Source organism: Pseudopodoces humilis, chromosome 10, assembly GCF_049639895.1.
Source record: "Pseudopodoces humilis isolate 2021_Gansu_Grassland_sample_001 chromosome 10, ASM4963989v1, whole genome shotgun sequence".
In the NCBI taxonomy this organism is placed as follows: domain Eukaryota; kingdom Metazoa; phylum Chordata; class Aves; order Passeriformes; family Paridae; genus Pseudopodoces; species Pseudopodoces humilis.
This window is the reverse complement of record NC_142209.1, coordinates 16,210,861-16,224,565: the sequence shown is the minus strand read 5'-3', so window position 1 is coordinate 16,224,565 and position 13,705 is coordinate 16,210,861. Positions and strand designations below refer to the sequence as shown.

Genomic DNA, 13,705 nt, shown 5'->3' with positions numbered 1-13,705 from the left:
TTTTTTTTTCTCAGAAGTAATCAATATACCAGGAAAGCCCCATTCACCAATAACATCTGAAAACAACAAAAAGAACAGAAGATCAGAAAGCTCCCAGATATCCCTAAACAGCAACAACAAAATGAGCTATAATGTGGTAAGGGAGAGAGCTGCTTGTAGCCAAGGGCACTTGCTAAGAGGTAGACAGATTATGAAAGCCCACTATTTATCTTTGATTTTTGAATGAGGGAAAATGTAATTGTGTTCTCTAAATAAATGCGTGGAGTAGTTACGTTACATATTGTTCCTTACGGTATTAAATGGCTTGTTAATATGAATAGTGTCACAGCTTGTCACAAAAGGCCTTGGTGTTTATTCTTGGTGGTTTATGCTATTCTTTCTAGATAGTCTGATTACAGATAATGGAACTAGACAAGCTAAAGGGTCATGGCATTTTAGAAAGAGATTCTCTAAAGAATATCTCAAGGACCTTTTAGAGTTAGAGGCATCCCCAAGATAAGCTGTTACTCATCTGAGGCCATGGATACAAGCGTTTCTTGCTTATTAAATGCCCCAAATGTGAGTAGATGTGTGTATGGTTAAAAGGCTCTGTGGATCAGTACTGGCTGAAAACGTTTTCTGAAGTTTGTATGGGTTAAACAGTTTTAATGATGTTTCTTGACACCTTTTCTGCAATGTCATCTACCCTGTTAACCGCATATTTAGGAGATGGGCTTGTTTTCATTCTGTACAATTGGAGTGCACATAAGGAATGTGCATCTTGTTTTCATAGCAGTCATAGACCAGTCCTCAGGAGCTGACTCACTGCTATTTTGTAAGCAGGGTTTGCCTTTCTTTTATGCGGTTCTGCATTTTTCCATTCCACAGTCCATGGTAATTTAGATCTTAAGTGTGCGGGTGTTAAAAAGCCTTCTTCCTGGAGTAGATCTTATTCCTGTGTATGTGGTGTGTACTTAGCCTAATTTGATACTAACAAAAGTAATTCTTTATTATTCCACTTTTTTCTAGTTGGGTCTTAATCACGTTATGTTGCAAGGCACTTTCCCTGCGCCTAACATGATCATTAACAAACAAGTATTAATGATTTGGGGAAATTGTATTTGGTCTGTTAGATATTGTTACACTATAGCGCTAGTAGGGGCTTGTTTATAAATTTTCCTGCACAATATTTGACTTTCTTGAGTTTCAGATTAATTGTCTTGTTCTACTTGCATTTTAACTGAGCTTCGCTATTGGGATGTCGTGGTAGGGTGGGACTGGTAAAAATGGGCTGCTGGAAAGATACAGAAGGAAACTCTCTATAACTTGAGCATTCAAGTTAGAATTCCTAATGTGTAGCATACCTTGCATAACACTGGATTCCATTATTGACTTCCAAAATCACTTAAACTCACTCTCACACCTTAATAACACTTTATTCATGGCAAGTCAGATATTTTCCTGTGACTTTTCATTACTTGCTTTTACTTGGCTCAGTTAGATTATTTTTTTTCCACGCTGGCATCTTTGGAGGAAATAAAGTGCCAGAAGTCTTCAGTGCTGTCAAGATTTTTATATTTTAATGAAAAGCTTTTCTGAAAATAACTGTGTGCTAATGGGTAAATCAAACTTTGGAAAAAGTTCTGCTACCTTTGTAATTTTTTTTATAGCTTTCTTAGGTAAAAATTGGAAGATCAGATTGTTTTAATTGATGTTTTTGAGAAACTTGTGTGGCTGGAAAACTGACAATAGTCATGTGAATTTCGTATTACTTCTGCATGAATAAAATCAACAGCAGCACTCTGGGCTGCTGCTAGAAGTATTTCCAGAAAAACCATAAAGGAGAGACTAGGAGAGATAACCCAGCAGAGACTTTTTTTTTGTGTTCCTCGTATTGATAGATTCAAGGCTGAGCATAATAAAAGGGAAAGATATAAATCATTCTTATGGACAAATGTTGAAGTGATACTGGTTTTCCTGGTAGTAGCCAGGAGGCTACAGAGAAGGGAGAAACAATAAGAAGCTTTTTATTTCCTGAGTGGAGTTTCACATTTGACACTGGTGAGTGGGAGCCCGATTCGAGCGCATTGGGCCGCTGGAACCAGCAGCACCTTCCCTGGGAGCTGCTGGACTTCAGCCTGGGTGTTCCTGCAGGAAACTCCACCCTCTCAGTCTGTCTCTTACTGGTAGGTTTACTAAGCCTTGATGTGGTCTTGTTACTGCTGGCAAAAAGTTACATGTGTGGGAGATATGCAAATGTGTTCTGATATAATTTTAGCATGGGGAAAGAGCAAGCTCTGTACATAGGTATCTCCAACTGAGCTCCAGTCTTGCAGCTCAGTTTATTTAATAGAGCTGTCAAACTTTGAAAAGGGATTTGCATGGATGTGGGATATAGGATCAGGTTCATAATTTTGTAAACTTAAAAAGTAGCTTCTATCAATCCACAGTTCTCTAAATTCCTTTACAGACAGTAGAAACTGTGTCTGAATGAGTGTAGAAGAGTTGTATAGTTCAATGACGTGATAATTGAGGATTTTTGGTGATGTGAATCCTCTTATTTACAGTGTATACTGTCACTGAAAGAATACTGGCTTTGCAATGAATAACTGAGGTGGACTTTCTTTTGTTTCTCTCAATGTAAAATTCTAAATACTGTTTTGTCTTTTTTTATTTTGTTTGTTTTTTGTGGGGTTGTTTGTTAGTTTGTTTTGGGTTTTTTTTGTAATTTTTCTTTCCAGGTATAATGAGGATTTGATGATCATGTGGGAGAGGAATGAATCTACTAAAATCCTTTCTCATATATACAGGGTTAAGTATTGCACTCAGGAGGGTAATGTTCCAGTGGAATTGCAGTCTCCCCATAACAGTTTAGACTTTGGTAAAGCAAGTGGATGAGTCATTGCAGGGATTTGATGGCTGAAAAGATTGATTAATAATTAATTTAAAAGCAAGATGCCCTTTCCTGTGTCCTAGCTTTCAGCCATTCAAAAGATCATTAGATTCCCACATGTAGTTTAACATTTGAGTACTAGGGACTTGTTTGTTTTGATGTCTTTCCCTGAACTGCAAATGTTGCTTTGTCTTTGCTTTTCCTCACACATTATTTATACAGATATAAATGTCAAATTTGATTCAAGTGTTCTGATGAGGTTACAGCACTTCGAAGGAGCCAAATGTTCCCATGTGGTGTGCTAGGGTTATACTTGCCTCATGACCTTTTTGAGGTGCACTGGTATACCAGGTGCTTCATGGGTAATGGCATTCCCAGTTTTCAGGAATTCTCACTTATGGGTTCTTTGCTTTTTTTCAGGAGATTCAGTTTGTCAGTCAAGGATTTGTATTTCTACAGGTTTGCATTTGAGCTGAGTGTCTAATGGGAAAGCCTGGGTCCAGGGTGCTTTCTGCCTTTATGCTGGGATGCTGGTAAAAGTGAAGAATGCTGCTGACTGCAGTGTGACCCTGAAAGGATGACTCAAAATGAGCCATTTGAATTCAGTTACATTAGCATAAATAATGTCTGTTTGGGGGGGGGGGGGGGGGGTTCAACAGCAGTATTGAGTATTAAGGTCACAGATGTGGGGTCAATCAAAACCAATCCATGAAAGGTGTGAAGGAAGCTTTAGCAACCTTTTGGAATCCTTTAAGGTAGATTGATACCCTCTTGAGTGCTCCTGTCTGGGGCAGATCTTTGATACAAGATAGGTCTTGTGACTCTGATATCAGAAGAGGTAATAGCCTGTGTTTTATTTTTCTGGTTAATTAAAAGTATGCTATGTGCAATCCTGGGCAGTTTAGGTACTGAATCTTGCATATTTAGTGCATGGTGAACATAAATCAAGGCATTTGTTTACTGACAGTTTACAAAAAGCCACTCTCCAAACTTTCATTTTTACTTATTTATAAGAGTGAAAGGTGAATGAAAATGTGTAATAATCTTACCTTGAGCTGTTGCTATCATTCATAATTTAAACTTGAAGTGCTTCACATTTTCAGTGTAATGATCTCCTTAATCATTAGATTCTGAACTATGGCTTGACTGTAGTCTTCTGATCAGGCTTCTGTAAAAAGAAAAAGGCTGCCAGGTATTTGGTACTAAGATGTAGCTTCTGGCACAGGTGTTTGTGACGTTGCATGTTGTCAGGTATGTAAGGTACAGCAGCTGACACCTTGAACTTTGCAAAGCCTTAGTCTTTGAAGATTTGTCTAAATTTTCCAGCCTGCAGGTAATTAAATACTTTGGCCTCCTTTGGTTATGAATGTTATTTTTTTGTAGTCAAAAGTTAAGATTTAGTTACACTACTTTATAAATGCTGTATAATAGTTATTGCAGAGTTAGTATGAGTAGGGATTTTAGCCTTTGCAAGGAGAGCATTGGAATTATACTTCAGGAAGTTTTGTATAAAGAGGTTATATTTTGGCCTTTGTAATAAAACCACTATTTGCCTGGGCACAGAATATGGAAGGAGAAAGCTCTCCCTCCCAACACCTCTTTAATTTGTGTTGAAAGCACTGAAGATAGGAAATGTGGAGACGAGATTTTAGGTGCAGGGAAGAATACGTAATCTGATTTATAAAACTAGACCTTCTTGAATGCTTGTTTTACTCCAGCAAAACCTCCTTTGGTAAACGTCATGTGCAGGATTGAGTGGGTGCAAACCTGCTGGTTTGCAGGGAGAAGAGGACAGGAAAGCAGCTTGCTCTTGAGGGGTGCTGGGAAGAAGTGGATGATTTCACAGCTTGAAGTATATAAAACTTGCTCTGGTGTCAGAATGGGCAGTGGAATTTGACAAGAAGTGGGAGGGGAGAAGTGTGTGTGTGACTAGGGTGATACTTTGTGTTCTGGAAGGAAGAAGCAGGGTCTGGAATTCATAGTTTGACATTTTTGAATGTGAGAAAGAAGCCAAAGGAAGCTAGTGGGTGTTTGGACATGACTGATTTGCTCCAGTTTACAAAGTAGGTATGGACAGCAGAAATCAGAAGGACAGCAAGAAATCACCAGGTTTTGTTTTTGTTTTAACTGAAGGGGCAAAAAACTACCAGTAGAATGGTCATCAGAGGCACTCTGACCTGCTCTAGGTCCTGATCTTGGAGCCTGGCAGTGTAGCTGTTTTCAGTTCACAAGAACTGAAAACTGAGAGCCACTTTCCTCTGGATTCCTGCCATTGGAAGCATCCTAAGGCAGAGAAGTCCCTAAAGAGAAGTAGTTGCAGTTACATTAGCTTTTTCTCTGGGATCATTGCAGAACCCCTGGGTGGATGATATAGGGGTCAGAGAGGGATTGGTGTTTCCTCCAGCCCTTATCAGATTTGCCTGCAGAGAGAGATTGGTGAGTTGAGCAATGGTGCTGTAAGAGGATTCCATGGCAGAGTGGGTGACTCTGGCTACTGGAACTTGCCCTAAGGAGCCAGACTCACCAGGGCAGCTTGCCTGAGGGTCTTGGTGCAGAGCCTGTGCAGTGGGAGTTAACATACACAGAGTGTGTGGCTGTGCAATCCTTGTGCATTAACTTTGGTAACTTTTGTAAGGTGTCTCCTGTTAATTACCTCACTGTTGAATAGGTGAAAAGTAAGATTGGGGTTTCTTTTCTTTTTATTAAGCTGAACTAGAAATAGTCCCTATGGGTTTTGAGGCTTGGCCACAAGAACATTACTTATCATGTGGTGTCACATCAGCTGAAATCCTCAGACAGTAAGGCTGCTGGATTTCCCGACACTTGCCTTTCTCCTAGTCTGTCACAATTCTTCCACCATTCAGACTGGCGTTGCTTGTATGTTTGGGTTACAGGGGTAACAAAGCCTGTGAAACATGACAGTCTGTGAAAAATAAGTCTGTAATGTTCCTTCAGTTTTTCTGCTGGGATGATTTTTCACATGTACATTTGCATTAATAGCAGTTGGCTAGTTAATAAATACAGTGCCCTGTGAAATTAATGGGTTATTAGGGTTGGATGGGTTCCTATGGTGCCCTAAGTGCTGCAGCTTTCACTAGCTGGCTGTGCCTTTGCTTGTGTGCACAGCGGAGTTGTTTACATGTTAGGAATATGCTAGAGGCAAGGAGAAAGGAACAGCTTTAATGTGATGCAGCTTAGATGCTCTGTGGGGGAGGCCTCAGAATTGTTCATAACAGGATCAAATGTCAATCAATGTTTTGAGAAGAATAAAGTTACTGTTTATGAGAAAATTAAAGAATAGTATATTGCATGGTTTTCCTCCATCTGTTTTTGACCCTCTCTAGGAAAATGTCCCTCTGCTGTGGTTCTTTTGAACCCTGTAAGAGTATCAGTGGTGCCTAGAAGCATCTATGCAGACCTCTCCTTTTGGCTCCAGACACTTCTCTGGGCTGCCTTCAGTAAGGAAACAAGTAATACGCCAGTCAGCTTCTTTCAGCTCTTCCATGAAAATTCTGGTGATCATGCTGCTGAGGATGCTGCTGGAACATTGTGGTTACTATTAAATTTCTTTTACAGGCACGTCTGGGGATTTACTGCTCTATAGAGTAAGGAAACAGTTCCTCTGACATCAAGCCATGAACATGAGAAAATGGCTTCTCCCTCACTGCAGGGGAGGAGAGAGAGAGAGAGAGAAGTGGAGAAGAAAACAGCTGAAAACCTCCTCCTCTCCCTCCAGAGCTATTTTTTGCCAGTGACAGAGAATGGTGGGATGAGCAAAGCTGATCTATAATCTGCAGCAGGCTGTGGCTCTGATCTGAAGATGTATCCCCAGGAAAAAACAATGAGAGCCTAGCTGTGGGGGAGGGAACATCCAAAGTCAAAGCACTACTCTGCTAGTTCTGCACCTGCAGTTTCTGTTCCAAGCTGCTTTGCATTGTAGGCAGGTGATGCTTAAAATTTGTCAAGAAGGGGCTTTCACATTTTGTCTTAGATTATGTCCCGTGTGTCAGCTGTTAGGGCAACAGGCTGGGGTTTGGAAGAGCAGCTTGGGGAGAAAGGGTAGGGATGGGGAGGGAAGGGCTAGAGAAGAATCATGGATAATTGTGTCAGAATAAAAGGCTTTTCAAGCCAAGGCTAGGTGCCTACTAGAAATGCTTCTCTAAAACCTGGCAAATACACAGTCAGGAATTCCATTTACCAGAATTCAAGCTTTTCTGATTGTGTGGCTTCTTGCATTCTTCTTAGAATGGTTTGGTGTTGAACCAGTATCCTGATGTGTTGTGGTGTCTGGGCCTGTCTCTCAAGGGAGATATTTTGGACAGTTACTCCCAAGTAAATTCTGTGTGTCATTCTGGAGTTAAGGGCTTGTCTTCACATGCCATTAAGAAATTATTCAAGTCAGGTGAAGGTGTGAATTTAAAGTGGATTGCTTCTTGTTCTACATCTTTGAGGCAGAATAATTGATAGTCACTCTGATTCTGAGGAAGAGCATCTGAAGAAGGTCTCAAGCAGTTTAATCAAATCAGTCTTTTAATTTGCATGGTTTTTGTCTTAAGAATTAATCCAAAGTGCCTTATGCAGACAAAGCCTCAAAGTGGATTATATTATATAGGAAGGCTGTTCTTAAGGATTTGGGAGGGTTTATGTGAATGCAGATATATTACTAGTCAGGAATAGCACTTGAATTTTAAAGTCACCTTGTACTTCCATCTGAATTCATTTTTCAACCTTATGACTCTGCTAACCTTAAGCAGAAATTATAAGAGGATGTGAACTGACTTTAGTCTTTGCAATAGACCTTTGAAATGCTGCTGATGGCATCCTTAAAGCTGTCACTAACCATGTAATGACTGAAAGTTTCAGTGGAAACTTCTAGTTCACATATTTAATCTTTTATAGTGAATGGAATGCACTTTAGTGGGTAAAGCTGCTGATTTCTTCTGCGATTTTCTAAGCTGATAGAAGGAGGGTGAAGAAAGTTAGAGGAGTACAAGCCCTCTGACCAGATCTTGGACTTCCACCCCGAACTGAAATTCTTCCCATCCCATACAAAGTTTTTTTTCAGATACATGTATGATGCAGGGACCATCAGCAAAATCTGGGTAGTAGAAAAAGGCTGAATGTTCTGTTGTTGGAGGGTTTTGGCAACCTGCATAGTTATGTTTGCCTCAAGCCTGAGAGGAAGGGACAGAGGAATCTGGCACAGGGATTGTGCACTTCAGACTGAACTGTCTGTGCAGACTGGCAGTTTCAAATATTTATTGCCTAATTCAGGGTGAATTTATTGGAGAAATTATGGGCAGAGCTCTCAATTTTGCATTTTAATGTATTGCAACAGTCTTTTTTTCTTCCTTCTTTACTTTTCTTCCTATTTTAATAAAAAGAGGAATGTCTGAACTACTGTAGGTATTTTTCCTTAGTCATTATCAGTTGTGCAAAATAAGTTGCAGTGGCTGATGTACAGCAAGATTATTGCCTTTTAAGTTACTGAATTTAGACTTGTGAAAAATAGGAAGGAATTTCTGATTTAACTAAATTAATGCAAGTATGTGTTTCAGCAGCTGTATGAGAGATTAGGTGGAAAGGTCCATTATGTATGTTGAACTGCAGAATTCCATCTGTAGACTGCTACTGCCATGCTTCTAGAACACATAACAGATCACTGTGTGTGGATAGTTAGCATATTATTTAAATAAGGTTGTGAAAACGGAAGGTTCTGAATGTTTTTCTTACTGTTGAGGCAATTATAAAGTCAAATGTTGCAGTTTTCTTGCCGAGTACTTTGTTTTATTGCCCTGTCAAAGATTTGGTCCTAGAAACTAAGGACTGATTCTGTACTAAGGTTTAATTTACAGGATGGAGCACAGATGCCCTCACCTAGTGCAGATGAGGGATGTTGTATCTACACTCTGAGTGCATGTGCTTTGCACTGCCTTTCTTGGCTGAGGAGCAGTACAGTTTCTGAGGCAGTGTCCCACTGGGATCAGACTGCGGTCGGTTCATTTTACCTTGTTCATCAAACAAGCAGCAGATGACTGGGCTATGCAGAAGCTGTTAACCAGGGTGAGGGTCAGGCTGATGGTAGCAGTCTGAATTTGTATGTTGTCCAGTCTGGTCTTACCAAGTTGGTGACTTGGTAAATACCTCATCTTTACAAGCAAGGACTAGATTTTGAGATGCTTTTTGGAGATGTCTGAAATGGCTGATCAGCAAATGTACAGGTTTGTTTCCCTTTGTACACTGTTTAAGTTTGTTTTGGTTGCCTCTAGAGCACTGAACATCCTGGTGGCATCATGAAGAGATGTTCAGTGCCATGGAAATTTAGGCCACTGCAGGTCAATTCTTGTTTCAGGTCTTCAGCTGAGAAAGCTACTGTGGACTTTGGTATCAAACAGCTAGAAGCTGGTGGTTGCTGTGGGACCATTGATTATGACCCATTTATGTAAAGGATAGACAAACAGATAACAGCCCTGAAGAAATTATACTTAATGCTTTAAAAAAGCATATTTGTCATCACAGAGAACCTGATGTCATTGTAGGAAAAAAAAAGTGAATGGAAAACAGATCCCTGTAAGAAGATACTAAATAGTCCAAAAGCTGAAATAATCGTTTAGAGAAGAAAAACATCTATACTAACTGGTTTCAGGACACATCTAGAAATTTCAAAGAAAATTTTAAAGAAAATAATTACAGGGAATATGGATATATGAGAATGCAAGTTAGAAATTATGGAAGTAAGAGAATTAACTGAATATTTTCTACAGCTCAGCTGTGTTAGCAATAATTCCAGTTACTAGACAGAGATAATAAAGTAGCTCATGGAAAAAAAGTAGAAATATATGTTAATACTCTTTTGTATTTGGGAAAGTGTAGAATGTGATAGCATCAGTGCAATTCCAACAGAGAATTAAGTCTGATTTAATAAATTAAGGATTCTTCTAGGGATATGTAAGTCAGCAGCACTGTGACTTGATTGTTCAAAAAGACCTTGATGAAAAGTGTGTAGACATGCAGACAGTTTTTCATAACTGTTGGTATTGAGGGTCTTAAAACCAACTGTGCCAGAATAGACAAGGAAAGAGTGGGAGACTGACATATATATTCCAGCTAGCTTGACATTAATAGTCACCAAAATACTGGAAAAATTAAAGCAACCAGGACTCTGAGGTGTAGTAAAGCTATATCTTCAAAGGTATCTGGTGCAAGGGGTTGGAGACAGTTTAACCCATTGTGGTCCTCTGCTACTCCCTAGCTCCTTCCAAGTCCTGTCTCGTTCCCTTTCTCAGCAGCAGCAGAGGTAGTCAGTGAGGACTGCTGTGCCCCTTGGGGACTCCTGTCCTGACATGTTAGTGCTCTGTGATATTGCAAAAGTAAACGAATTAAGAACTGACTAACTGATGTTTAAAAGTTAGTCACTTGTGGTGAATCATTGTCAAATGGGAATGCTTCTAGAAATCTTGTTTTAAGGATTGAGGTGAGGCCAGATTCCATTGAACCTTTTCATCAAGTAGCTAGAGACAAGGATAGGATCTGTACTGATAGAACTGGCAGGCCATATCACACTAGGCAGTATGGTAAACAAGGACAAGGCAGCTTGTACACTGGAATTTGCACAGCCTGGTGAGCTGTATCAATCAAAGGTGCTATTTATTATAATCTGAAGTATCGTGGGGCCTGCACGTGTTGTACTTCAGTGTAATGACAGAATAGGAGCTTGGGGAGAAGACAGCTTGGGGGTACAGTGAATCAACAACTGGACATGACTGCTGTCTTGCAGGGCAGCGAATGGGTCTAACTTCGGGTGTAGGAGGGGCAGTGGGCAAAGGGAGGTGAATCGTTGTACAATTCTGAGATTGCGGGCAGCCTGTTGGAAATGGGAGTGAGTTCACGTAAGTCAGAGGAGATATTTGAAGGGTGACTGGTGTTCCACAAGGAGAGCCTGAAAGGTTTGTTCTGTTGCTGAATTTGTTGTTTCTGAATAGATGAGTGGGGAAGCTCTTTCTGAGGGAGAGAATGCAGGAGACTAAAACACAAACAGAAACAGGCATGACACAGAACTGATGGCTGGGAGCTGCAACCAGGCAATTGGAAATAAGTGCATTTGTAATGGTGAGAGAATATAAGTGCTAGAACAAATAAATAGCAGAGGAAAGTGGTGGATTCCACCCAAAATGTTCCCAGGGCTGAAAGATTTTCTGAAAGTGTCCTCTGTGCTAAATACAGGAATTACTGAGAGTAGTGGTATGTGATGTCAAACTGACTTCAGTAAGTCACAGATAGGATTATACAAACCTGGAAACAGAAAACTTGATGTGTGCTGCATAGTTGAGCATCAGCTGGCCTCTCCGCTAGAAAGTATATATGCATATATAGATACATCTGTATGTATATATATATGTGTGTGTATATATACATACATACAGATATATATACATACACACACACACACATACATACATACATACATATGTGTGTGTGTGTGTGTATATAGTGTGTGTGTGTATTCTTCAGGAGAGGCATATACATGGGTGGTGCCACTTGGCCTGAGATACATAGCTCCTCTGTTAAATATTTCAAGAGCAACTGCAGACACTGGAATCCGCAAGTGGTGACCAAGAGTTTCCTAACCATGCATATGGTTCTTCGTGGACTCATGGACTGGGAAACATGAGTGTATTTCCACTCTGCTTATGCTAGGAAGTAATTGCTCTCTGCAGAGCAGACTAAATTGTGTGTAATACCATCTGAACTCCTCTCTCTGGAGCTGACCTTCCTTGCATATAAGCAGTTTTGAAATCTTTGTGCTGCTCTTCTCTTGCAGAGCAGCAGCTTAGATCTTTCTGTTCCTCTTCTTGAAGGTGCATCTAAAGGACTGTTGAGAAAAAGTAGAACGGAATGGAGTAAGTGTGGCAGCAGGCTCACAAGGAATGAGTTTGAGTAATGTTTTTTTGGGGGGGGAGGAGGTTGGGTGTGTTTTTTGTGTTGTGTTTTTTTTTTATTTTTTTTTAATAGTGGAAAGCTAATTTCTGAAACTCACTACTGCATAGTACCACTATGGGTAAGAATTGATAGATGTCTAGAAAGGATTAGACACCCAGGAAATTATTTCATTTAGTTTCATATAAATCTATATTCTGTTCTGGGCTTATAAAACAGTTGGCAGCAGTGGGGTCTAATGTAGTGGACTGATTATTCTATAGCTGTTTACTAGGAAATTTCTTTTGCTGTATCTGTTTCTAGCTACTTTCACAACAGGAACTGGTGATTCAGACTTCTGTTTCTAAATTTAATATGAGAAGGAGCGTAATTCAGGCTGAAGGAACACTGAGGGTGTGTGTATGAAGGGGAGGTGGTGATAAAGGGAGAGCACACCCTGTGTGCTAAAATGTGTCATTGTGCCTCTAATTGCAGGGCATGCATGCTGATCTACAGACAGAATATGCATGGATCAGAGTAGCAAACTGCTGTTTGAACACTCAGCTTTTCAGTGATGATACTTGTACAGTATTTCTCTATTCTATTAAAGTAATTGATCAGCAGGGAAAATTGGGCATCTTTGAGGATTGATATCATCAGAAGTGGAGAGAGAAATAGAACAAAGAGATTAAATTCTGGAAAGAAGAAGGTTTTAGCTGTGTTTTTGTCAGGCAAAAGTCTTCAGTTTCCTTTGTAATTACCTCTTGACACTTGTTTTGGAGAAAGCTTCTCTCTGCTCTTAAATGGAGAGTAACAAATACTGTAATTTTCATTACTTTTTTCTTTTCCCTTTTTTTCCTTCCCGAGGTTACGTGTAGGTGAGACAGGCACACCCACAACTTTATTTGGTGTGACAGTTGCATCTGGCAAATACAAGTGGAGAGAAAGTATTGGGCAGATACAGGCATAATGACTGTGTGGGTTGTTTCACTTTTGCTTCCCTTTCATGGTTTTCAAGCCCTGGGATAGCTGCTGAGCACTGTTAGCAGCGTATGCCTCAGTGAGCTCCTGACATGTCACATGAAGAGCAGAGAGCTCCTCTGTGTCTGTCATGTGTCCACACAGAAACACATATACGTGTTCAGGGAAAACTGACCGCCTCTGCATGGGTCTTGCAGTTCGCATCTGTTCACTCCCCAAATCTTGGTGGAGAGCAATCTCCAGGATTATAAATAGAGGGGGGAGTCTTAGAACAGAACATGATAAAAATGGTGATGTAGTTAAAGTTTTAAAACTTGAGCAGGTTCAAAAGATGAGCATTTTAGCATTGCTGTCCTTTGTAAATGGGAATGGTTATTTTGTTGTCACGCCATTTGAGGCTCAGAGATGAGGACTGGTGAGCACTTTCTTTGAAGTTCTTTGCAAGGATAAAAGGAACACATCGGTCCTACCTCTATGGGCTGCCTTTCTAGCTTAATGTAGCGCCAATCTTGCAAAGAATCAAGTAAGGATAATGGATTGTGAACAGAGGAAAGTGTGACGTTTAAGTCATAGATGCTATGAATTGGCTCATAAGAGCTGCATCAAGAAACATAGTGAATTGTGATTTTGTGGCTTTTGTATGGCTGCCATATTCTTCCCTGCGTGCAGTCATTCCAATACAAGTTAAATTCTTTGTTGTAGAAAAGCTAAATATTTTTGAATGCTGAGTCTAAAACACAGATGATATACTGCAGTAAAAGACTCTCTTGGGATTTTTTTACGAGATGGCTTTTATTTGCTAAATGAGTTTTCAGTAGTTCTTCAGTACATGCTATTGTATTGTTTGTGTGATGTCTTACAGTGTCACTGGTCTGATCTGGACTGTGATGACTGAATAAATTGCATCATTTGCTGACTGTGGAAAGATGGCTTGAT

General features: G+C 40.0%; 1 protein-coding gene across 5 annotated transcripts in view; it reads left to right on the top strand.

The window, feature by feature from the left end:
- Window positions 1-13,705, top strand: part of LRRC8D (leucine rich repeat containing 8 VRAC subunit D) — a 52,970-nt gene that overhangs the window by 18,390 nt on the left and 20,875 nt on the right. The window contains exon 1 of one of the 5 annotated variants that reach the window (XM_014250693.2): window positions 71-136. The exons of the other annotated variants lie outside the window; for them this stretch is intronic. The gene's annotated coding sequence lies outside the window, so the exon portion shown is untranslated. Of the gene's footprint in view, window positions 1-70; window positions 137-13,705 lie in introns of those variants that run through there. 5 annotated transcript variants of the gene reach the window in all.